Source organism: Hylobates moloch, unplaced genomic scaffold (assembly GCF_009828535.3).
Source record: "Hylobates moloch isolate HMO894 unplaced genomic scaffold, HMol_V3 SCAFFOLD_16, whole genome shotgun sequence".
Taxonomy (NCBI): Eukaryota; Metazoa; Chordata; class Mammalia; order Primates; family Hylobatidae; genus Hylobates; species Hylobates moloch.
The window spans coordinates 15,809,932-15,837,087 of record NW_026652291.1 but is presented as its reverse complement, the minus strand read 5'-3'; positions in this window follow the sequence as shown (position 1 = coordinate 15,837,087).

The window sequence follows — 27,156 nt, the reverse complement described above, 5'->3', positions numbered from 1 at the left end:
GGCGTGAGCCACTGTGTCCGGCAGGCCCTGGGTAGTTTTAAAGGTTTACCCAAGATCCTATGGCTTGTCAGAGGTAGAACAGACCCCATAACTGATTGTTCCACACTCTATGTATTGCATTTAGACTATTTGAGCCTCACAAACGTATGGGCTTTTTTCTAGACGCATGGGTCAATGAGAAGTTCAGATAAATTCTCAAGCTATTTGTGTATTTGTTGTTGTTTCTTTTTATGGAACAACAGTGGTATAGTTGTTATTTGGCCAGAATAAAAAGGTGCTAATGACAGCTGATTTCATGTTCAGCTGTGTTTAAACAGGGTAATATTGATTAGATCTGTATTGTTAATTAAAGGTATAGATGTGAAATAGAAGAATGATAAATTTATAATCTTTATATTTTGTTAACTTCTGCACCTTCTTAGTAAATGCATCTATGCTTAAAATGACACTTTTATCCAATACACTGTGGCCTTTGGGCATTTTTTTTTTTTTCTTGAGATGGAGTCTCGCTTTTGTTGCCCAGGCTGGAGTGCAATGCTGCAATCTTGGCTCACTGCAACCTCCGCCTCCCAGGTTCAAGCAATTCTCCTGCCTCAGCATCCTGAGTAGCTGGGATTACAGGCATGCAACATCTCGCCTGGCTAATTTTGTATTTTTAGTAGAGATGGGGTTTCTCCATGTTGGTCAGGCTGGTCTCCAACTCCCGACCTCAGGTGATCCGCCCGCCTCGGCCTCCCAGAGTGCTGGGATTACAGGCGTGACCCACTGGGCCTGGCCGGACATTTTTGCCTTTTATGTGAAAGATATTCTATGATATATTCTATAGCAGGGGTGTCCAATCTTTTGGCTACCCTGGGTGATATGTTTTCGCTGTGTCCCCACCCAAATCTCATCTTGAATTGTAGCTCCCATAATCCCCATGTGTCGTGGGAGGGACCCGATGGGAAGTAATTGAATCATGAGGGCGAGTTTTTCCCATGCTGTTGTCATGACAGTGAGTAAGTCTCATGAGATCTGATGGTTTTATAAAGGGCAGTTCTTCTGCACAGGCTCTCTTGCCTGTCACCATGTAAGATGTGACTTTGCTTCTCCTTTGCCTTCCACCATGATTGTGAGGCCTCCTCAGCCATGTGGAACTGTGAGTCCATTAAACCTCTTTTTCTTTATAAATTACCCAGTCTTTAGTATGTCTTTATTAGCAGCATGAGAATAGACTAATACGCTGGGCCACATTGGAAGAAGAAGAATTGTCTTAGGCCACATATAAAATATACCAACACTAATGAGAGCTGATGAGCTAAAAAAAAAATCGCAAAAAATCTCATAAAGTTTTAAGAAAGTTTACAAATTTGTGTTGGGTCAATTCAAAGCCATCCTGGGCCACATATGGCGTGTGGGCAGTGGGTTGGACAAGCTTGTTCTACAGATTCCTGGAAATAGAAAACAAAAGTCCACATATACATATGCTCCAGTAACGTGGCGGAGCCATTTCCCACCAGATTGCAAGCTGCTCTTCCCACCGCCTTGTTCAGTGACTTCACCTTGGTAACTTGAAATCACTGGCTGTGGCAGGAGAATTTACACGACAGAAATAGGAAACGATACAAATCAGGGCTTCTTCCTCCAGAGAGCTGATCACTAAACACTTTACCAGCACACCACTTCTTTGAGCAGTTTTGAGGGTGGAGAGAAGGCAAGCCCTTTTTAAATGAGGCTTGGGAACTTTAAGGAATGATATACAAATTAACTTTGATACCAGTAGAAAGCTTCCCAAGGGAGTACAGAGAGGCATCCCAGAGGCTCTAGGGAGCAGATAAGCCGCGGAATGCAGAAAGCATTTGGCTCTGTTTTCTTTGCTTACCAGGGACTTTAGTACAGTTTGAGCCTTAAGGAAAAACAGTTTCAGATAATTAGAAATGGGCTTTCTTGTTATTCTGCTGGCTAGAAAGATACTGCCTAAGGCTCTTTGGAAAATTAAGATGACAGGTGATGCCTTCTTCAGAAAGACAAATTTCTACGTAAAAATTCTCATGAATGGGATAGATATGTGCTGTCCAATAGGAATCAAAATGTTCTTTGTTTATGCCGCTAGACACATGCTGCTATGTAACCCCTGAAATGCAGGTAGTCTGAATTGAGATATGCTGTAAGGTAAAATACACACTGGATTTCCAAGACTTAAGAAAAAAAAAGAATGTAAAATATCATATTAACACGTTTGTATTGATTACCTGTTGAAATGATCATCTTTTGGATATATTAATTATTAAATAATATACATTATGAAAATTAATTTCACTTGTTATCTTTACTGGTTTTGTTTTTGTTTTTTTTTTTTTGAGACAGAGTCTTCCTCTGTTGCCCAGGCTAGAGTGCAGTGGCACAATCTCGGCTCACTGCAACCTCTGCCTCCCAGGTTCAAGCGATCCTCCTGCTTCAGCCTCCCGAGTAGCTGGGATTACAGGTGGATGCCGCCACATCCGGCTAATTTTTTGTATTTTTAGTAGAGACGGGGTTTCACCATGTTGGCCAGGCTGGTCTCAAACTCCTGACCTCAAGCGTTCCACTCACCTTGGCCTCCCAAAGTGCTGGGATTACAGGCATGAGCCACCTCGCCTGGCCTCTCTTTACTAGTTTTTAATATGGCTCCTAGAAAATTTTAAATTACATGCGCACAGCTCTGGGCAACAAAGGAAAACCCCATATCTACAAAAAAAAAACAAAACAAAAACAAAAATTAGCCAGGCATGGTGGCATGCACCTATAGTCCCAGCTACTTGGGAGGTTAGATGGGAGGGTCACTTGAGCCCAGAAGGTCAAGGCTGCAGTGAGTTGAGACTGTGCCACTGCACTCCAGCCTGGCCAACAGAGTGACACCCCGTCTCAAAAAAAAAAAAAAAATTACATGTGTGGCACACCCTGTATTCTTATTTGACATCACTGGGCTAGATCATGTCCAATAGACCTTTCTATCTATAGTGATCAAAATGTTCTATATTTATGCTGTCCATCGAGGTAGCCACTAGACACATGCTGGTATTTAACCCTTGAAATGTGGGTAGTCTGAATTGAGATGTGCTGTAAGGTAACATACAGCTACTTCGGAGGTTGAGGTGGGAGGACTTTATTCTGAATCAGGTGCTGGAGAAGGCAGAAGAGTACAGGGAATCAAAAGAGATGGGCAAGCTACAAATGCAGCTCAATTTTGCACAGCTCATAAGACAAATTTCATAATGCAATCTCTTCATCTACACTGAGGGTTAGAATGCCAGGAAAATGCAAAACAAATGCCCAACATGTTGTGTAGACAGAGAGGACAACACACCCAAATATTTGAAACCATGAGCTGTAAATCTGAATCTCAAGCACAGTCTATATTTCCCTCAAACCTTCTCCCTTGGGTACATAGGATTATGACACTGTTGAGAAGGTGCTCTGGAATTCTGTGAGAAATTCGGGTCAAATTTTTAGTCCTGCTTCCAATATATATGTCCTCCTTCCAGCCCCAGCCAGAAAAAGAACATTATTGTGCTTGAGAATTTATGTCAGATCACTACCCACCTTGAAAACCAGCACCTTTTTTCAGATGGCGAGCCATAAGGCATAGATTAAGGTACAAGCAGCCCCTGTAAATCAGAAGGATGGCTAAACCTGGACAGGACTCAGATTTCATTATTTTAATTTCTGGTCTTCAGTTTCTCAAGGAGCTTTAAAAAAACGCAACACAATAATTCAAATACACTCGATGTTGAAAATGCATTTTCTTCTTTTTTTTTGCCCATTTCTCAGAGGTAGGCTTGGCTTCTGAAGCTGTCACCAAGGCATCTCATTGAGGGCAACTGCTACAGCCAGTGGGAAAAAAAGGGTTTGTATTCAACATAAAAAAAAAAACAAAAAGGGAGGGGAGGAAGAAATGCATTTTTTCTTCCAAACCTCCAAGCCTTCACTTGGAGGATACCCACTTCATTGGCATCTTCTGGGTTAAGGAGACAAAGGTCATGTTCTGATGAGAAAACTCAGATCAAGCATAAGTTAAGGAAGTTTCCACCACCCACGTCACCTGCAAAACCACCACGTAGGAAGCACACTGTGAACCCCTGAGAGGGAGCGTGGCTGGTTCATAAATCCTTGCTTTCTCTGCACACTCCTTCTGGGACTTTTGCATTCACCGCAGAGAGTGGGAACTGTAAAAATAGACTATATGTTTCTGAAGAAGTGAAAGACTTATTGCATAATGGTGGTAAACTGTGTCTACTAGAACAGAATGACTGTGCATGCAAACATAAGACTCAAAAAATAGCTACCATTCCAGACAAATTTATTTTTTTTTAAATATTCAGCCTAAGGAAAAATATGTGGCTCTATGAGTGGAGTAAAAGCTTTGCTCCCTGACATTGGGAAAATGGAATGACATTAGGTAGTCCAAATATCTGGCCAACATATCAGGCTAATTCACACTGACCTCTCCTCAGCTGTAAGTTTTAAGTTATTTCTCTCCTCTTTACTTCCTTTTCTCTTTGTAAGACCTACACGAAAATGGAAAGGAAATAATTTGGAAACAGAAAGTATCCATTTTTGCAGAAGCCCTGTAAGGCACAAATCTACCATTTCCTTCCTTCCTTTTCATCCCTAGGAACAAGAAGAATGAGAAAAACATTCAGACAGACACAGCTGTCAAGTAGAAGAAGAGGCGTCTCCTCAGCCCTGGCCTTTGCTCCCTGCCTTCCCCTTTTCCCACTCTCCCTCTTGCACTTCTGTGGGGACTCTGGATCACTGCTGAACCTGTTCCCCCTTAATAACTTCTCAACTGTGGATTTGCCGATCCGTAAAACAAATATTTATTAAGCAACTAGAATGTGCAAGCCTGGGCTAGGTACTGGGGGATGGGAGACCATGGCAAGTGAGAGCGAGAGATGCAATGATAAACAAGACATGAGAACTTTCTTAAAGGAATTTAAAATCTAGCAAACAGGCTGGGTGTGGTGCCTCATGCCTGTAATCCCAGCGCTTTGGGAGGCCAAGGCGAGAGGATGGCTTGAGGCCAGGAGTTTGAGACCAGCCTGGACAACATAGTGAGACTCTGTCTTTAAATAAAGTTTTTTAAAATTAGCCAGGCGTGGTGGTGCACATCTGTAGTCCCAGCTACTTGGGAGGCTGGAGCAGGAAGATCACTTGAGTCCAGGAGTTTGAGGCTGCAGTGAGCTGTGATTATGCCACTGCACTCCAGCCTGGGGGACAGAGTGAGACTCTGTCTCCAAAAATTAATAAATAATAAAATAAAATCTAGGGTTGATACACTGAGTGTATTAAGTGTTATGATAGCGGGGCATGAAATCTGAAAAATGTCCTTAGGAGAGGCCTTGTCTCGGAATGCCTGGAGGTCTCCGTGGGGTATACCTGGTAGAAGTCAATGTGCCTTTTGGGAAGCAGAAATTGTGAGGGAAATGAGACGCATAAGATCATTGCCAATTCAGTGCTTCAGGTCAGAGTAGATGGGACAGGTTGAGACTACCTGGCTTTTGGCCACATCCCTGAGTCTTAAGGGAAGAGGCCCAAATGGACAAAATCTTTCCATCAATAGCCTGTCCATTGGGTATCCAGTACCCAAGGTCTCATGGTTCCCTTGCTGGTAGAAAGGGTTCCTTCTCTCTTTGGGTTATTTTTGGAATCCATATGGACATGGCACTAATATAGTGTTTTAAGCAGCTGGACGGTCCAACCAGAAGTCAGATCAAAGAAGACATACGAGGGGACAACGTATGTCTGCCATTGTGACCATCAACAGCATCTTGGTGGCCTCAGAAGTTAGAAGCTCCTTTGAAAGGCTTCTCTTCAGAAGATGTTGGCAATCTCATCCTCACAGCAATGGGGGCATCACAGGTCGCTGAACATGAGGGAGGAAAATGAGACACACTGAAGGTAGGGTTTATGTGGATCAATGAGCCTGAGGTGCTTCATGGAGCCTGTGTTCATTTATGCTCCCAAGGTTTACTGAGCATTACCTATGTGCTGAGCACTGGGCTAGATGCTGGACATACAATGACCAACCAGTCAGACACTGGCCCCTGCCCCAAATGTTTTTGGTCTGCTTGGGGCAAACAGAGGTTACTTATACTTGTATCAGTGATGACTTCATTGGGTAAGTCCTATGAAAGAAAAGTACAGGATTGAGAAAGCATAAAGAGGTGTTAAGGTAGTCTGAGGGGTTATAAAATGCTTCCCTGGGCAAAGGGAACTGGATGGAAATGTTCTTACAATTGCAGGTATGGACAGGAGTAGAGAAATCCTCTAGTCCTGTCCTAGTCCTAGCTCTAGTCCTGTGATGGCTTTTGTGGCTCTGTTATTACTCTAAGTCTGCGTGCCCTGGAAAACCTAGGTTACAAAATACATAAATAGAGAGCTGTGGGAACTCACAGGAAATTGACTTTTGAGACCTGGGAAGGCCCAGTGCCCAGCACATAGCTGAAGCCCAATAAACACTGGGGTATACATGAACACAGGCTTCGTGAGGTGCCTCAGGTTTGTTTTGGGGCAAGGAAAATATTTGGTGGCTTTGTAATTGGGCTTTGAAATATGAGTAGGGATTCTTTATTTCTTTACTTACTTATTTTATTTTTTTGGCAGAGTCTTGCTCTGTTGCCCAGGCTGGAGTGCAGTAGTGCCATCTTGGCTCACTGCAACTTCTGCCTCCCAGGTTCAAGTGATTCTCATGCCTCAGCCTCCCAAGTAGCTGGGTTTATAGGTGCACACCACCATGCCTGGCTAATTTTTGTATTTTTAGTAGAGATGTGGTTTCACCATGTTGGCCAGGCTAGTCTTGAACCCCTGATCTCAAGTGATCTGCCCACCTCAGTCTCCCAAAGCACTGAGATTACAGGCATGAGCCACCGCACTTGGCCTCCTTTACTTTCTTAATAAACTTGCTTTCACTTTACTCTATGGATTCACCTCAAATTCTTTCTTGTGCAAGTTCCAAGAACGCTCTCTTGGAGTCTGGATCAGGACTCTTTCCAGTAACATCTTTCTGTCAAACCCCGAAGGGATGATACTGAGGAGACCCCCGACCCAAAGAACTAGACTGTAACACTGATTGGCCAACTTTGGAGTCAAGGAAACTTTTCTTCTGAAATATTGACAGCATTTAACAATTGAGTAAAGTATAATTCTGTCAAAATTTGAAGCATATTTGTTTCTCTCTACCAGATTTCTCCAGAATTGAAAACTGTTTGTGAGTATTCTTAACTTATGGCAACATAGTTATTTGCATAAGTGCAATAAGAATCTGTTCTCTTTTGCAATAGGACAGAATTGGAGAAACTGGTATCTTACCAAGGCTTAAACTAGAATGGTGTGCTTTCCTTTAAGGAATCAAATTTGACTTATAGAGCCAATAAAAGCCCCTTGGGAAAACTGGCCTCATACCTTGACTACACAGGCCCTGTACAGGGTTTCTGACCTGTGGTAAGTAAAGAATTACCACAGGGTCAGGAGCCTCAAGTTATCTTAAGACTTCAAGAGGAGAGGAATTTATTCAACTCACAGGTATTTAAGGGTATAAACCTATGACTGGGCTCAGCTTTAAAAAAGAGTCTTAGCTAAGATTCCTTATGGAACAGTTCCATCAAAGCCAATTTTAAAAGCCTATATGAAAAATAATTATCCTCACTGCACTTTATACAAATAATTGGGCCAAGTATAATAAAGCAAATCTGTCTTACCACAATTTGTCTTTTAGTAAAAATGAGAAACTAGAAAGAGAAAATTGTGTTTCAAGAACAGGTACACCTGTTATTAGATTCTAGTCTCGTCAGTTGTTTTTGAATTTTTTTTCCTGTGATTTAGACTGACACTGCTTATTCATGTGAACCAATCAGTGATCTGTGATTGCAGCTTAGAAGAAACAAGGGGGTTGTGTAATGTGAAAAACAAAAAACAGGATCAATATTCTAATTTTGGCACATATTGGAATCAGCTAGCAACCCCGTATCAGCTTGGTTCCAACAGTTTCCCAGTTCATGAAAAGCCTTCTTATTTAGTTTGCTTGGGATAATATTACTTATTTTGTTTTACTGTTGTGGAATATATTGCTGTTGTACTTTCTGTGTAGGAATGCAGGGTAAGTTTACCAAATGTTTTCTTAAATTGAACACTTATTAATCTTCCAGATATCACCTTTGGTCGGAACTCAAAGTTATGAATGGCCCTCAACATACTGATGCTTTCTGACTGAGCTCCTCTCTACCCTGAATACAAAAGACCCAATAGTTAGGCAGGAATATCATTGCCCCTATCAGCCTGAAGAAGTTACAGAAGATGGATCTTCATCCTTCTGCAACTCTTAGGATTAAGAATTCTTTTATAAAAGGGAGCAGGGAAAGGTTAGAGGCATTTGAACCGAGCAATTTCAAGTTGAATAGGAGCTGGGTAAAATGAATCTGAGACTACTGGGCTGCATTCCCAGATGGTTATGGCATTCTAAGTCACAGAATGAGATAGGTCAGCACAAGATACAGGTCATAAAGACCTTGCTGATAAAACAGGTTGCAGTCAAGAAGCTGGCTAAAACCCACCAAAACCAAGATGGCGATGAGAGTGACCCTTTTTTTGGTCACTATGATTCTATGAATTCTTTCACATTTTTAAAGAAGACATCAAATAAACCAGTATGGTCTTTGTCCTCTTGTCCTGTAAAAATGCTTGAGAGAATCTGCTTTCTAACCAGATGGTTGAAGCAAGGCAAGATAGGGCAAAGAGCATTCTTGTTTGGGCAAGCCAAATAAATATCCCTTACATTAAGGAATTTGATATTTATTCCACAGGAGATAAAAAGTTATCAAAAGCATCTGAGCAGGGGTGTGATATCATCAGCTCTGTATTCTAGGAGAATTTCAATAACAATGTGAAGGAAGGTTTAGACCATTCGTACATGTTATTTCATCAAAACTTACCTGCTTTTCTTTAATTAGTATAAGGGTGATACATATTATAATGTAATAGCTATCTAAGTATATGTAGTCACCAATAAAAGTTAATTTAATGAACTTTAGTTGAATGTGAACAGTTCCTAGAAATGTAATGACAACCCTCCAAAAAAACCCTAGCTTTATTTTGGAAATGGGGTATTGCTCTGTTGCTGAGGCTGGAGTGCAGTGGTGTGATCATAGCTCACTGCAGCCTTGAACTCTCAGGCACAAGTGATCCTCCTGTACCAGCCTCCTGAGTTGCTGGGACTACAGCATGTGCCACCACACCAGACTAATTTTTTTTTTCTTGGTAGAGACAGGGTCTCGCTATATCATCCAAGCTGGTCCTCCCACCTCAACCTCCCAAAGTGTTGGCATCACAGGTGTGAGCCACTACACCCGGCCCAAAACTGGCTTTCTTATGGAGGATATTTCAAGTTCTAGGAGAAGGGAAAGAGGAGAAACCATTTTGGGGAAAGGAAAACATTTGGTGCCAAAGCTACCACCCAGTAAGTCAGTCTTTGCTCTTGCCATCCACATGCTTTTTTCCATGGCTACAGATCCCTCAGATAGATTTGCTTCTGTATGGGACAGTGTGTTCACTTGAAAATTTCCATTTAAAAATAACAAAAATAGATTTTTTTCCTAGAACTTTTTCTGGGTTAAGTTTCTGGAAAACACGGCTTTTCCTGTATTTAAATCAAGTTGCTATAACTGAATGCTTAGATGTGGCTCTCAACGCTTCCACATTTCACAGTTTTAACTGGGACTGTGACCACTCAGCACTGACATATACTTTGGGCAAGAATCTGTACAGCAGCTCTCTCAGTGAAGACTGAAAAATAGATTTCACTTCAGGGCTTCTCCCTGTTTAAATAGTTTGGATGTGTTGGCTCTTCTTGTTTCTTACTTTGTGAAACCTGCTTACCACTGCTACCTTTTTTCCTTTCCTTCTTTGAATATCTATTTCATTCTTTAATTCAGTTGTTCATTTAGCAAATATTGATTGAGTTATACCATACGTCAGTTACTGTCCTAAGGACAGAGGTAGTGTATTAGTCTGTTTTCATGCTGCTGATAAAGACATACCTGAGACTGGGGGTAATTTATAAAGGAAAGAGGTTTAATAGACTCACAGCTCTACATGGCTGGGGAGGTCTCACAATCATGGCAGAAGGTGAAAGGAACGTCTCACATGGCAGGCAAGAGAGAGAAATGAGAACCAAGCAGAAGGGGAAACCCCTTATAAAACCATCAGATCTCATGAGACTTATTCACTACTACGAGAACAGTATGGGGGAAAATGCCCCGATGATTTGATTATCTCCCACTGGGTCCCTCCCACAACACATGGGAATAATGGGAGCTACAAGTCAAGATGAGATTTGGATGGGGACACAACCAAACCATATCAGGTAGGGAAGGGCCAGTAGCTGTCATCAAGAGCTATGCCATCTCATGGGAGAGACGACGTGATGGAGCCATGGACAGGCTGCCGAAGCTCAGAGGAATCAGGGTGGGGGGCAATTTTCAGAGGAAGTTGCATTGAGCTGGTTCTTAAAGATGAGTAGGTGCTTGGGATGTCAAGAGCAAGAGGGAATTCTAGGCAGAGGCAAGGAGACACATTTCCTCTCATCCCTTTCAGTCTCTTATCTCCCCCCATCCATAAATTCGATTTATCTTTTTAAAAGTCAATCACCCAAAGTGGATAAAGATGGAGGGGAAAACACTAGAAAGCAGCAAAAGAAAAATATTTTTGAACATGCTTTTGTCAAATGCTGAGAGTATATAACTCTCTGTGCACCTATAAAGACTGTACGTGGGTGGAAGGTTGGGCCTTGTCTTTCTGTAACATGAGAAATTCCTGGGCCTGCCGCCGTGACTTTTCATTTCTCAATCCAGAAATTTTTGTATGTGTGCCCAATCGATGACCTGCCTCGGCAGTCATAACTTCTTTGTCCTACATCTTCCATGAATGCTTTGATTTACCATTCAAGGTATTGTTCACGTGACGGCGAAGACCTATTGGAAAGCCTAAGGGAGATGGGTAGGCCACAGGTAAGAAAATGGCGCTGCCAGCTAGGCGCGGTGGCTCACGCCTGTAATCCCAGCACTTTGGGAGGCCGAGGCTGGTTAATCACAAGGTCAGGAGTTCAAGACCAGCCTGGCTAAGATGGTGAAACGCTGTCTCTACTAAAAATACAAAAATTAGCCAGGAGTGGTGGTGGGCGCTTGTAATCCCAGCTACTCGGGAGGCTGAGGCAGAGAATTGCTTAAACCCACGAGGTGGAGGTTGAAGTGAGCCGAGATCGCGCCACTGCACTCCAGCCTGGTGACAGAGCGAGACTCCGTCTCAAAAAAAAAGAAAATGATGCTGCTTTTCTCAGCACAATTCAACAACATACATACACTCTAAAGCCATTAGAAAGATCAACTGGGTTTGAGGGAAGGTGTGGAGGGGTGTGGAGGGAAGGTAGATGTTATTTTTGTAAAACGGGCAAGGCATTTACTGTTACTGAGTTCCAGAATTGATCCTGATGAGAACCCTGTGTCTAAGCCTCTTAGAACTGATGATAAACCACACAGCACTTTAGGGAGTGACCAGCCATCGATTTGCATATGTGAGGCAACTTTGCTATCTAAAAATTTTTTTTGAAATACACTACTTCTGAGCTGTTTTCTTTAAAGAAACACTAACTGATATACATGGATAATTATTTTTAAATGCTTTTTAAAAAAAACAGTTGTGATGCTTTTCACCATCAGCCTATACTAAAAGATTCATAGCCCACATTGATTTTTCTTCCCCCAAAGACATCTCAATTTTAAATAAGCCTTGAGGCCTCCCTCTTTCCATACAATCTACTCCTTGCTTCCTCTGCTATGTCTGCCCTCTGGCCACCTTCCCAGACAGTCCATTTTCCAAACATGTATATTATTTTAAGGACGATAACTGGTTTGAGATACTTTATTGCTCAGTTCCTCTGTGAGGTTGTATTGCAGACATTTGGGGATAAACAGGCAACATTAGCCATCTCTGTATATGAATAGACCCGAACCCGCCCACGATAACTAACTAACGTGGCCCAAGGTTCTGCTAGAATTAGAGAGAAAAGCAGGGGAATTGGGGTGTTTTCTTAGAATGTCCCCATTGACAGCACAAAGAGGTAAAGTTTGTCTTCAACACCTTCTCCCCTCCCTACTTGGTGTCATTTTGTCTCTCTAGATTAGGCATTTCTTTTTTTTCTTCCTTTTTTTTCTTTTTCTTTTTTCTTTTCTTTTCTTTTTTTTTTTTTTTTTTTTGAGATGGAGTCTTGCTCTGTCGCCCAGGCTGGAGTGCAGTGGCGCGATCTCGGCTCACTGCAAGCTCCGCCTCCCGGGTTCATGCCATTCTCCTGCCTCAGCCTCCCGATTAACTGGGACTACAGGCGCCCACCACCATGCCTAGTTAATTTTTTATATTTTTAGTAGAGACGGGGTTTCACGATGTTAGCCAGGATGGTCTTGATCTCCTGACCTCATGATCTGCCCGCCTCTGCCTCCCAAAGTGCTGGGATTACAGGTGTGAGCCACCACGCCCGGCCTCTTTTTTTCTTTTATTTTTTTAAGATGGAGTCTGGCACTATTACCCAGGCTGGAGTGCAGTGGCACGATCTCAGCTCACTGCAACCTCCGCCTCCCAGGTTCCAGAGGCTCTCCTGCCTCAGCTTCCTGAGTAGCTGGGATCACAGGCACCCGCCACCATGCCTGGCTAATTTTTTTGCATTTTTAGTAGAGACAAGGTTTCACCATGTCAACCACGCTGGTCTCAAACTCCTGAACTCAAGTGATCTACCCCCCTCGGCCTCCCAAAGTGCTGAGATTACAGGCATGAGCCACTGTACCCGGCCTGGGTTAGGCATTCTTGTTCCCCAATCCTAAACATCTAAACCATTTCAGAGAATTGATCTTGTTTCCTAACGTATCCGGTTGGAAAGCAATTCCTGCTAAGGTGTTAATAAAACAAACAAATAAACCACAGTAAGTACAAAAATCAAAACTACCACCACAAAAAATCTCCTAAAGGTATCTGCAATGTGATTCATTCATTCCCTCCACAGATGGCTGCTGAGTGCCTAAGGCGTGCCAGACATGGTGCTAATTAATGAAGATGAAACAATGAATGTTCAGAACTCAGTATGTTAATGCTACAATAGATTGCATGAGATGCTAGGCAAGCTAAAAAAAAAATAATCACGCATTTTGTGCCAAGCTTTGTGTGCATTGTCTCATTTCCTTCTCCCAACAATCCTAAGAGGCAGATAGTATCATTACTCTCATTATACAGAGGAGGAAATGAAGGTTAGGGAGGATACATAGGTTGCCCAAGGTTACATGGTTAGTACATGCTAGAACATGGACTTGAATCCTTGCCTGGCTGACTCCAAATCCACGTATCAAGCTTTAGCCAGGCTGTTTCCCTGCGTCCAGCAGAAGACCCACTCAAAGTCAGTTCAGTGAAGAAAGGGAGGCACATTCCAGGTGGAAGGAACAGCATGTTGGAGGGTTTAGAGGCAAGAATCATGGCGTGTTCAAAGAACCCCATCTAGATCATATGGTTGAGAGCAATCTAATGAAAGGAGTGACAGATCAAGGGCAAGCCTCGAAAATCCCAACATTTTAGGATATAAGGGCAAAGAGGAGGAAGCAGGAAGGACAGATTTAGCAGAATGAGGAAGGAAAACCTTCAAGCCGCCAGGGAGTGAAGGGTGGGATGTCAGGCACATGAATCCCCAGGTCCGGAAGAGATGTTTTAGAGCATCTTTTAGTGACTTACATAAAGATACACTGCATAGGTCACCATCTGTTTCTCCCACATCGCCCAGTGAAAGGATTGACCATGGGTGAACTGGCTGATGGATGGAATCACAAAATTGTAGAGATGGGCCGTGGGATCATTTCATTTAACCATCTAATTTTCCACAAGAGGAAATGGAGATCCAGAACTCTACGGTGGTTTTCCTAACATTGCATAGCTGATTAAGAGTTGTGATTAGAATTCAGATAAACTGACTCTAGCTCAAAAGGAAACATTTCTGACATATATCCTATGCAAAGGACATGAACAGACAATCCACAAAGGAAATGCGAAAGGCCAATAAAACACGAAAAAAATTGTTTAACTTCACTCATAATCAAAGAATCCACAATAGTATTGGGAAACAAACACACTTGTGTATTGCTGGGGGAAATCTAAATCGTAATAATCTTTTGTGGAAGATATTTTGGCAATATGGAAGTGGCAATATAGTATAGTGATTAACAATATCAGCCTTGAAGTGAGTCAGGTTCAAAGCTAGGTCTCCCAATTACTCTCTTTTTTTTTTTTTTTTTTTTTTTGAGACAGAGTCTCGCTCTATCACCCAGGCTGGAGTGCAGTGGTGCTGTCTTGGCTCACTGCAACCTCCACCTCCTGGGTTCACGCCATTCTCCCGCCTCAGCCTCCTGAGTAGCTGGGACTACAGGCGCCCCCACCACACCCGGCTAATTTTTTTGTATTTTTAGTAGAGACAGGGTTTCACCGTGTTAACCAGGATGGTCTCGATCTCCTGACCTCGTGATCCGCCTGTCTCGGCCTCCCAAAGTGCTGGGATTACAGGAGTGAGCCACTGCGCCCAGCCCACTCTCACTTATTAACCATTTTCTGGGCACAAGTCTCAGTTTCCACTGGAAAGTGCATATATTAATAATATTTACCTCATAAATTTGTTGTGAAGGTTAAGTGAGATTTTATTTATTTATTTATTTATTTATTTATTTATTTATTGAGACCGAGTTTCACTCTTGTTGCCCAGCCTGGAGTGCAATGGCTTGATCTCGGCTCACTGCAACCTCCACTTCCCGGGTTCAAGCGATTCTCCTGTCTCAGTCTCCCAAGTAGCTGAGATTACAGGCATGGACCACCATGCCCAGCTAATTTTGTATTTTTAGTAGAGACGGGGTTTCTCCATGTTGGTCAGGCTGGTCTCTAACTCCTGACCTCAGCTGATCCACCCACCTCAGCCTCCCAAAGTGCTGGGATTACAGGCATGAGCCACCACGCCCGCCTAAATGAGATTATTTTTATAAAGCATTTAGCACAGTGCCTAAAATATAAAGAGTCCAATAAATGGTATCCTCCTGATCATTATATATAAAAAGTTGTACAAATACATTCATGGGCCTGGCAATTTCATATCTTGGAATTTATCTTACAGAAATGATCAGAACCGAGCACAAAGATGCTCATTCATCACAACATTATTTATAATAGTGAAAAATTGTAACCACAAATGCCCAACAATAGAGTGGGTAAATAAATGATGGTTCATCTGGTTGATGGAATACCATGTAGCCATTAAATATCATGCTGTAAAAGAACACTTAATCATCTGAGAAAACATCCATATCAAGTGACAAAAGCAGGTTATACAGCAATACATAAGCATAATGCCAATTTTATAATAAAACATATATACATGCATGTATTCGACACACATAGAAGAGTGAAAGGCAACCTGGTGGGAAGGAAAGAACTCTGACATAAATCCATGCCGGTCATACAAATACATGTCTGTAGGAGACCCCTGTTCCCTGAATTGAGGAAAATCCAGTTCAGTGGATTGTGTTGTAAACTCTGTAAAAAGATTGATTAAAAAAAGAATAAAAATCAGTTCCTTTTTCTGAAATTATCAAAACTATATAAATATTTGAGTTTAACGAGCCATTCTCCACCTTTCGGGTTTGAAAAGACCTGAAAGGAAATTACATTTTACGGTTGAAAATGTATCTCAGCATATTGGGACTTCTATATTTAACTTCTATTAACGCTTTTCAATGCCAGCATGAAAACATGTACCTTAGACAATTGTCCTCAGTGGTATTTCTTATGGGAAGCTGATTAGACTAAATAAAATAACGTAGCAAACTAAACAGGCAAACCTCTGTGGATAAACACTAAAAAGAATGTTAGAGTTGATTTCTTTACTATTTTCTTCCATCAATATGTCTTAGGAAACCTACAGAGGAATTATAGTACAAATGAGAAGAATAAAGAACACAAAGGAATAAGTGATCATTTTTCCACCCGTATGATTCCAAATAGTTCACTCTAATAGGCTTTGAAAAGAGTAGTTTGCATTCTCAGCTATAAATCACTTATCTCCTCTTTCTAGCTGTCCATTATTTGTGTAAGGTTTGGAACATACACGTCAAACAGGTCTTACAAATATAAAGAATCCAACATTATTGTGTTTTGGGGTTTTTATTGATTGATTGATTGATTGATTTTGAAGGCAGGGTCTTGCTCTGTCACCCTGGCTGGAGTGCAGTGGCACAATCATGGTTCACTGCAGCCTCCACCTCCCTAGCTCAAGCAATCCTCCTGTCTCAGCCTCCTGAGTAGCTGGGACTACAGGTGCACACCACCATGCCTGGCTAATTTTGTTTATTTTTTGTGCTTTAATTTATAATATAATTAAATTATAAATGTGTTCCTAATAACATGCTGTTGGACAAGTCACTTAACTTATCAAATCCTCAGTGTCTTCATTTATAAACATATAGTATTGAACGTAATGATTTTTAAGATTCCTTCTAACTCTAAAACTATACAGCAAATTATGGCACAAAATTAAATTAAATTTTAAAAACTGTGCTTCTCCTGGGAAAGAGGTTGGCCTTATTAAGAATTCATATTGAAACTGTAGAAATTACAAAATGTCTATGTTAGTATTTTCAATGTTACAGAAACACATTTCTGAGTATTATAGTAATTTTAAATCTGATTACCAGAACACCATAGATTAGTTACAATCAAGATTTAAATTATTCAAATGATAAGTATGCTAAGAAATTATTTAAATTTTTTTTTTTTTTTTTTTTTAGACAAGGCCTTGCTCTGTCACCCAGGCTGGAGTACAGTGGTGGGTGCTGTCATGGCTCACTGCAGCCTTGACCTCCCGGGCTCAAGCAATCCTCCCACCTCAGCCTCCCAAGTAGCTGGGACTACAGGTTCGCACCATCATACGCAGCTAAGTTTTTAATTTTTTGTACAGACAGTATCTTCTTACTGTATGGCCCGGACTGGTCTCGAACTCCTGAGCTCAGGCGATCCTCCAGTCTTGGCCTCCCAAAGTGCTGGGATCACAGGCATGAGCCACCATGGCTGGCCTTCAAAATTCTTGTTTCATTTTGTGGACCAACAATTTGCGTAAATGCCTTTATACTTTGGTTTATATAATAACACTCTAGTTTTGAAAGATACTTTATAGTTTCAATGTACATTTTTATGTAATGTCTCATATGAATATCATAACAAATCTATGAATGTAGGTTTTTTTTTTTATTTACAAAGATCAACTATTTCTGTAATAATAAACTATTTTCCCCAAGTAGTGTAGTTACTTGAGTAGGAGAGCCAGGACTGAAAACTAGATCTCAAACTCCAAAACCCCTCCTGTTTCTGCTACACCACATTGCCTCCAAGGCCATAAGCCTCATTTAAAAGCAAGTTTTTAGATATCTTTGCAGGTGGCTTCCGTGCACAGCTAAGATTATTCAGTGGTTACATTTTTTTGTTTTGGTTTGGTTTGGTTTTGAGACAGGGTCTTGCTCTGTCACCCAGGTTGGAGTGCAGTGGTGGAATCACAGCTCACTGCTTACCTCCACCTCCTGGGCTCAAGCAATCTTCCCACCTCAGCCTCCTGAGTAGCTGGCACTACAGGCCTGCATGCACATCTCCAGGCTTAGCTAGTTTTTGTATTTTTTGTAGAGATAGGGTTTCACCATGTTGCCTAGGCTGGTCTCAAACTCCTGAGCTCCAGTGATCCACCCACTTCGCCCTCCAAAAGTGCTAGAATTACAGGCGTGAGCCACCATACCTGGCCAACAATCATTTTTAAGGAGGCTTTTATAAGTTCAGTTGAAACTCCTTTAAACATTTTTAACTACATTTATATATTTGATGTACTAGATATCCTTTTGACATAACTCAAGTGTCTATCTTAACAACAATTTCAAAAATTTCCCAGGTATTTGTATTATTATCATAAATCTAATAAAACATGTTGAATCATATATATATATATATGAATAATTTGTTACTATAGTCCGGGCGCGGTGGCCCATGACTGTAATCCCAGAACTTTGGGAGGCGGAGGCGGGCTGTTCCACTGAGGTCAGACGTTCGGGACCACCCTGGCCAACATGGCAAAAGCCCATCTCTACTAAAAATACAAAAAATTAGCTGGGCATAGTGGCGGGCGCCTGGAATCCCAGCTACTTGGGAGGCTGAGGCAGGGAAAATTGCTTGAACCCAGGAGACGGAGGTTGCAGTGAGCCGAGATTGTGCCACTGCACTGCAGCCTGGGCAACAGACTGAGACTCTATCTCAAAAAATAAAAATAATAAAAAATAAAATAAAATTTGTTACTATAAATGTATAACTACGTTGTCTTAACTAAAGTGTTCCAATACTTTGCATGAATGTGGAAAGATTTCTATATAGAAATCACCAGCCTAAATCAATTATGATTTCTATTTAGAATAACAAGACTGACTTGTTTAATCTAGATGTGAAATTCTCTTAAACAAAAGTCACAAATATAAACAGATTCCTTCTTGACATAAAATATAAATAATATAGGTTTGATCATCTTAAATGTTTATGTGCTCAAGTTTAAATCACTTCAAACTTTGGGTTTGGGTTGATGTCGAGGTTTGTGGCTTCAAGGGAGGCGTGTTTCCATCACGGAGCACATGGGTGCAACAGGCTGGGAGCTGAGCCTGCCATCTGATCACTGGGCTTCTCATGGTTACTCCTGAATATCAGGGAGAATTAAAGTTGCTGCTTTGCAGCAAAAGCGAGTAGATTCTCTGGAGTGCCTCTTGGTACTGCCACATCCAGTGGCCAAAGTTAGAAAACACTATCATCCCTAGAAAATAGACACCTCGCCGGGTGCAGTGGCTCAAGCCTGTAATCCCAGCACTTTGGGAGGCCGAGGCAGGCGGATCACGAGGTCAGGAGATCGAGACCATCCTGGCTAACACGGTGAAACCCCGTCTCTACTAAAAATACAAAAAATTAGCCGGGCGTGGTGGCGGGCGCCTGTAGTCCCAGCTACTCGGGAGGCTGAGGCAGGAGAATGGCATGAACCCGGGAGGCGGAGCTTGCAGTGAGCCGAGATCGCGCCACTGCACTCCAGCCTGGGTGAAAGAGCGAGACTCCTTCTCAAAAAAAAAAAAAAAAAAAAAAAAAAAAAAGAAAATAGACACCTCAGGAATGAAGGTTGAAGCCACATCCCCAGACAACGAAGTCTGGCCCACTGAGCAACTGGCTGGGAGCAAAGACTACATGGAACGGGTAGTAGAGGAAGGAAGTTATGAAAACCAACTGTGAGTTGAGACCAACAGCAAAAATGAGGACTGAGGTAGCTACTTATATACCTCTATTTATATAGGTATATGAGTATCTATCTACCTATCAATCAAGTATCTCTATACATAGGAGTAGCTCTGTGTGTGTGTGTGTGTGTGTGTGTGTGTATCTTTGTTGTGTGTATATATATAGATATAGATATCTCTATATATATTTTTTTAGACAGAGTCTTGCTCTGTCACCCAGGCTGGAGTGGAGTGGAGTGGTCACCGCTCACTGCAGCCTCAACTTCCCCAGGCTTAGGTGATCCTCCTATCTTAGCCTCCTGAGTACTTGGTAAAACAGGCACATGCCACCATGCCTGGCAAATTTTTTTGTATTTTTTGTAGAGACGGGGTTTCGCTATATTGCCCAGGCTGGTCTCAAACTACTGGGCTCAACAGATCCGTCTGCCTCAGCCTCTCAAAGTGCTGGGATTACAGGCCTGAGCCACTGTGCCTTGCTGCACTTTTTTTTTTTTTAAAAACATATATTAACTACTTTCTTTTTTATTCCTTTTCCCTGGCCCCTAATATTTTATACAGTGGTTTTTGGTCATGATTTACTTGAATTTAGCCCATAGGTTGTGGGACATCAAGACTGGTTCTGACTGGGCTAAAGAAAACAAATAAACATTACCTAGAGATAGATACGGTGTTCGTCTCCCTGTGGGGAGAAGCCAAGTGCATTGGAATGTTACTGAGGATCTGTTGTTATTGCTGTTACTTAGAAGCTTAAATTTAGGAAAAAGAGTGTATAAGAACACTTAGCCAAGTATGTGGTCTGCAGTGGACAAGGTGGATTAGTGCTCAGCAGCCATTCTGATATATTTGGTGTGTCTTCCACTACTGCAGAGGTGGAACACCACACACTCCCTTTCACACTTCTTTGAAGCAAGGTTCTGAATATAATTTAGGTTCTCACGACACGCCAGCTTGGTTCCAGCTTCACTTCTGCTGTTTTTGCTATTTCTACTGGCAAGCAAACATTGAGTGTTTCTTCAATAGAGTTAACAAATGGCCCAGTGTGCAGTCACTAGCCTTGTAGGTATCCAAAGAGATCACAGGGCATCCATTTCACTGGTGTAGATTTCATGAGGGTGCCGTGACTCTGGTGCTGGCAGCTGTAGGATCATAGGGCCTCCCTAATGGTAGTGGTTTCCTAATGGTGGTGGATTTCTGATCATGACTGTGGCAGTGTGGCTCCCAAGCTAGCAACTGTAGTGGCAGCTTCACAAAGTGGCAGGCAGTTTCCTGTTACACAAAGGCCCTGATCTGGTTCCATGTGGTGGTTTGGACAGTCATATTCAAAGTTCAACCTACAAGGGTTCCCTCAATCCTAAAAACAAGCCAGAAAGCCATTTATCATCCTATAACAAATTTCCTTCTGCTTAAACTCCCTAGAGTAGTGATACGGTTTGGCTGTGTCCTCATCCAAATCTTATCTTGACTTGCAGCTCCCACAGTGGGATGGACCCAGTGGGAGGTAATTGAATCATGGGGGCGGGTCTTTCCCATGCTGTTCTCGTGATAGCGAATAAGTCCCATGAGATCTGATGGTTTCATAAGGGGGAGTTACCCTGCACGCGCTCTCTTCTTTGCCTGCTGCCATCCGTGTAGGACATGACTTGCTCCTTCTTGCCTTCCACCATGATTGTGAGGCCTCTCCAGCCATGTGGAACTGTGAGTCCATAAAACTTTTTCCTGTATAAATTACCCAGTCTTGGTATGTCTTTATTAGCAGCATGAAAATAAACTCATATGAGTAGATTCTGACCTCTGCCAGGAAACCTCAATTCATTAAAAAGATCTTCCCACCTAGGTCTAAGTCTTTTGAATTCATCAGAATTCTCCCTTTTAAAATATTTTTCCTATATGGCAGGTTCACAGTCTTACATGTATTTAAACATCTTCTCTCTCATGGTTTTGACTATGTCATGACTAGTTTTATGAACATTATTCTACTGTCAGCTCTATTTTTCATTCTACTTTATCATCTTAGGTGCCTAATGACCCATGCTGTGCATGAGCCTCCCAGGATACCCGTGGACGCTTCCTTCTAGCTGCTGGCCTGTGCTCTGAACTGTTCCCTTCTCCTTGCATCCCTCTCCTCCTTGGTCAGAATCCTGTTCCTCTGTGGTCAGTTTAATCTAATAAACGAATTCAGGCTGAGGTAAGTGGGGGACCATGAATATAATGTTCTAATATTGATAATAATAATAATCACAGCCACTGTTGGTATTTTTTGTTGACTATGTGCCACATACTTTTCAAGAATTATCTCATTTACCTCTTAAAAATACCCAGACTTAACGAGTTAAGTCCTATTATCCCCATTTTACAGATGAGGAGCCTGGGGCCTAGAGAGGTTAAAAAAATATGATCAAAGTCTCAAAGCTGGTGTTAGAAGCAGGACTCGAATCCTTGGTTGAGTCCAGAGTCTGTTCTCTTAACTACCACACACTATTTCCTCTTCAAATGCAAAGGAGTGCTTTGAGAATTTTAGGTGGCCTTGCAACTTGATGGGAAAAAATTATTTTAGGATTTTAGGATGATGGAGTCTTCTACCAACACAAGCATTTGTATTTTACTGAGATCAGGAGAGCTAAATATAAGACAGTAGGAGCTAAACGAGAAGATTCCATATTTTGTTGGAACACAACCATTTCTGTGGTAACAAGATAAGCATTTGGGCTTATTTCATTGTACGTAAGGAATGAAACTGGGAAACATACATATTTAAAGAAGGATAAAGGCATATAGGTAAATGAGCAAAAGTAGAGAGATCTGGGAAAATCGAGAAAGGTTAGTTTATTCTTATGATAAAAATATTTCATTAAAGAGTCCATATTATGATAAGCTTCTAAAAGATTAAAGTGGTATAGATAAAGCAGTAAATCGAGTTTAATGCAGGATTAGATAAGAGGCTGGTAGTCTGTAATAACGATAAGATGCTTAAAGCTTAAGGTCACTGATTATTTGAAAAAGAGGAAAAGGTGAGCATGCAAAATGGATCTCGTGTTTGATAAATATTAGGTTCCCGAGGTAACAATAACCATAAATGATAAGGCAGAAACTTTGCGATCTTGGCAACTAACTGGAACGGCTGTATGGAGATCATTTCCACATTAGGAAATTATGTGGAAAATCTAGTGAGGTTGTCAACATTCCAATATTATTAATAAAGTAGGGCATGCATAAATCCTATGGGCTTCCCTGGTGTCTATTTAACTCTCCAAAGTGGTCAATGAAGTATAGGGAGTGAAGGTTGGGCTAACTCATGTGTGTAACTAAACCTCTGTCTAGAGAGACCAACCAGTTAAATAGCTGATCTGGGCAATTCTATTTGTAGACACTTATGGACCCTTACCAATATTCTGTGGCCAAGTTGTTCTGGGCTCAGTCTGATAATAACCTCTGTGGAAAGAACTTTAGGATAATGAATGATCAGAGGGGCTATGAAAGTTTCCAAATAAAAATTCATGTATGCAAATGCCCTTATTTTATTGTAAAATTCACTTTTATTGTTGTTGCTATTATAACATTAAAAAAATTTTTTTTGAGACAGGGTCTTGCTCTGTTGCCCAGGCTGAAGTCTAGTGGGACGATCACAGCTCACTACAGCCTCAACTTCCTGGGCTCAACTGATTCTCCCACCTCAGCCTCCCAAGTAGCTGGGACTACAGGCACATGTCACCACACCTGGCTAATTTTTGTGTTTTTTGTAGAGACGGGGTTTCACCATGTTGTCTAGGCTGCTCTCAAACCCCTTGGCTCAAGCAATCTGCCTACATCAGCCTCCCAAAACGCTGAGATTACAGGTATGAGCCATTGTGCCCATACATTTGGTACATTTTAACTACCAAATGTAAAGCAAATTAATTTAATGATTTGCCCTTTGCACAGGAAGTCATTAGGTATACATAGTTTCATCGTTTTTTTCCCTCCATAGTGCTAAACATAAAACTATTCTGTTTAGACTTTTGGTTTAGCTTTATGAATTTATCTTCTACCCTCCACCATGCAAATTAAAGGTTCTGTTTTGATACTGGGAAAAAATGATCTAAGATTAAGAGGACATTGTGTATATGTCTGTGTGTGTGTGTATAAATTAATTTTATATGATCACTTGTCCAACCACAATCACGTTTTCAAACTAAAAAGTGTGTCGAAGTGGTTTTGGAAGAAATTAGTCCGGCAAGATGAAGAATAAAAAAGTTCCAAGTGAATGATCCTTTGGAGTGGAAAAAGGTTAGCTGTGAATATGCTTTTGAAATATACTACAGAGGATTCTCATCCTAAGATTACGGTCGTTCATGCCTCTAGGTTTAAGTGTTGCTCAATCAGCAAGGTGCTCAATTCACAGTGATTGCTGTGCATTTCCTTGTTGATCAAGAAAATGCATAATCTCAGCCCAGACACATTTACCAGCACATTTACCATAAAAATGAATATAAGAAATAGGATTTTGATTTAAATTTTCCAGTTGCAGCAGATCGAGAAAAATATATGCAGGAGAGGATTCCATTTGAAAAGCTCTGATTCAAATAAGTCCAAAGAGAATGCATCTCTATGTACCTAATGTTGTCTTCGAATTAGATAGTAAGCTTTTCTCGCTCAAAGCCCTTGTCAATTTGATTAAACTCACAAACATGTGACTGACTCCGCCTCTGTTAAAAACACTCAAGCCAGAGAACGACTGAGAAGCGTGTGACTTTGTCTTTGTGAGTGGGTCTTTTGGCCAAGCGATCATTACACTAGCTAAAAGGGTGTACGGTTAAATTTAATACTCCACAGCTGAATTCTCCAATCGCAGCTCACTGCAAAAAGTGATTTAGAATAATGCAAATTTGAGCTCAGAATCTAGAACACCCTTCCAGGCACGGAGGTTTTCCGTTTAAATCGCCCTCGGGAAATACACTGATTTTCAACGTTCTTTTAAAAGGCAGCTTTTGGAAGCTGCTATCTTTTGCATATTCTCTTTCCGAGATTAAAGAACCTTCAGGTGACAACACCTAGGGTAAAAGGACGGGACAGCAGGCTGCAGACGTGCGTGCGCGTCTGTGCACGTGCGTGCAGTCTTGAGTAGGTGTGGGAAAAAGGTCCGAAGAGATTCCAAAATCAAAAAAACTTCGGCCTACCCCGGCCCGGAAGACCAACTCAGACCCCACCAGACAAACTGGAAAGTCTCCGAGCTCTCAGTCGCCCCAGTCGGCGGCGGAGTGAGTGGGGCCGACCGGCCTTGCGGCCCTGCCACGTCTCGGGGCGACTCAGTTTCTCCACTGATAACCCCGGGCGCGAGGTCTCGTCCATCGGGAGTGGGAGCTAGGCAGGGACGCCACCTGGCCTCCCACTCGGTGCCCGTGGCCCGCGTTTCCCGCAGGCGCCGGCAGCGTCGGGCGCGGCTGCCGCGCTGCCATGGCAACGGCGGTCTGCACCCCGCTTCCCGGCGCCGGCGCGCCAGCGGGGCGGGGCGGGCGGGCGTTGCTAGGAAACCGGCGGCGGGCCGCCTCCGCGGCGCGGTCTCTCGGCTTCCACCCTTCACCTACTTCCCCTGCGGGGCCGGGGTGGGGGAGGGTCGGGGGAGGCCGTCGGGAAGCCACGTGGTGGCCCGGGGCCTCGGGGCACCTTCTCCGTCGCGCCGCCCCTTCCAGGTCGAGATGACGGCCTTTTCCCCCTTGGCGTACAAGTATTGAGTCCCGCGCCCTGGGAGGGAGACAGCGCTCAGCAAATTTAGATGAATGCAACACTTCGAAGTGGGCTCTGGACCTCTGGTCCCCTATCCCCTGCCGGCTCTATTAGGACAGTAAAGTCCCCAAACTCCACTGAGGGCTCTTCACCCACTCTTCTTCCCCCTCCAAAGGAACCATCTCTTGAACTTCACGAAATCCAGAAGCAATGCTAAGCGTTTTGTATACATCACCTCATTTTCAATCCTGTGAGGTGGGAGCTGGGAACTTCATTTTAACAGGAATAAAATGTGGCCTACAGCTGGTTGGGGTGGAGCCAGGACTTGAAGTCCAGTTGTGCTTATTAACTTCAAGGTCTCTGCCTTTTTCTAATGCTCAAGTTCGTCCTCTCAGCTGCCTCTTGGCTAGCCCAGCATCCCCCTTTGCTTCCAAACACCCACACCAGCCAGTACACACTGTCTGGAACATGGTCTGACAAGGGGATTAAAAACTTGAAATCAACGTTGTCCAAAAAATCTGGGGCATACGGTTTATGTTGATGTATCGTTGATAATTTACAGATGTCCCACTCTGTAATGTACTACCAGAATAACCACTTATGATCATCAAATTCTTAGGAAATGAAAATCCAAACCAAAGACAATTGACTCATGGTAGGTACTCCATTCTGGGCTTTAACTTTTTTTTTTTTTTTTTCTTGTAAACCATACCATAGCTGTTCACTAAGAGTGTTTTTGTTTTTTTTGTTTTTTTTTTCCCCCTTTTTTTCTTTATTTCCTTGTCACTGACTTGAAGCTCAAGAGTGTATTTTCTACTAGGGAACTGTCTCGGGTTGCCAAGGATTTGCGTGCAAGCAATTTATTAAGGAAGAGCTTCCAGGAGAAACTAGAAAGGGAAGCAGAATAGGAAAGAAGCAGCCAAGCAAGGGAGCAATTTAAGGTGAAGTTCCAGCCCCAGCGAGATCCCCAGCTAGTTCTGGAGCATAAATTAGAATTTATCCCAACTTGAGGCAAGGGAGCTGGGGTTTTCATAACCCTGCACCAGTTAGTCACTGGCTATAGTCTTTCCTGGACAGGGTCGGGGGACAAAAATATCTAGCACTTCTGGTTCTGGGTGAGTCTGGGTGAGTCTAGGCACTTAATTTAGACATGTTAAGTGAGTCTAGGCACTTAATACCTCTTCTGCAGTGAAGTGGCTCCTGTAGATTAAGGGAAGGAAGTTCTCTGAAGGAAGTTAGGGGTATGAACCTTTAGGAGTAAACCACTTAAAAGCTGGGACTAGGGGCAATGAACTGGAAAGGGGGATATGAAGGGATCTGGGCAGAGCACCAGCAACACCCATGACAGTCCACCCCTTGCACCACTTAGATCCACATGTGCGTTAGTTTGTGCTCAGGTTGCTATAAAGAAATACCTGAGGCTGCAAAATTTATACAGAAAAGAGGTTTAATTGGCTCATGGTTCTGCAGGCTGTACAGGAAGCGTGGTGGCCTCTGCTTATCTTCTGGGGAGATCTCAAGAAACTTTTTATCATGATGGGAAGTGAAAGAGAAGCAGGTACATCCTACATGGCCAGGCCAGGACCAAGGAAGAGAAGGGGAGATGCTACACACTTTTAAGCAATCAGATCTCGCCATAACTCACTCATGAGAACAGCACCAAAGGGGAAATCCATCCCCATGATCCAGTTACCTCCCACCAGGCCCTCACCTCCAACACTGGGGATTACAAATCCACATGAGATTTGGGTGTGGACACAAATCCGAACCATATCAACATACTTCTCACGTCAGTTTCACTTCATCATGTCACAGCTTATTCAAAATTCTAATTGGTTACAGATTTAGTAAGACAGACCATAGATAGCCCTTGCTACAGCTGGTCCTAAGACAATAACATATTCATCATCTGTATTAGTTCCTTCTCATGGTGCTAACCTGAGACTGGGTAATTTATGAAGAGGTTTAATTGACTCACAGTTCAGCATGGCTGGGGAGGCCTCAGGAAACTTACAATCATGGTGGAAGGGGAAGCAAAGACATCCTTCTTCACATGGCCACTGGAAGGAGA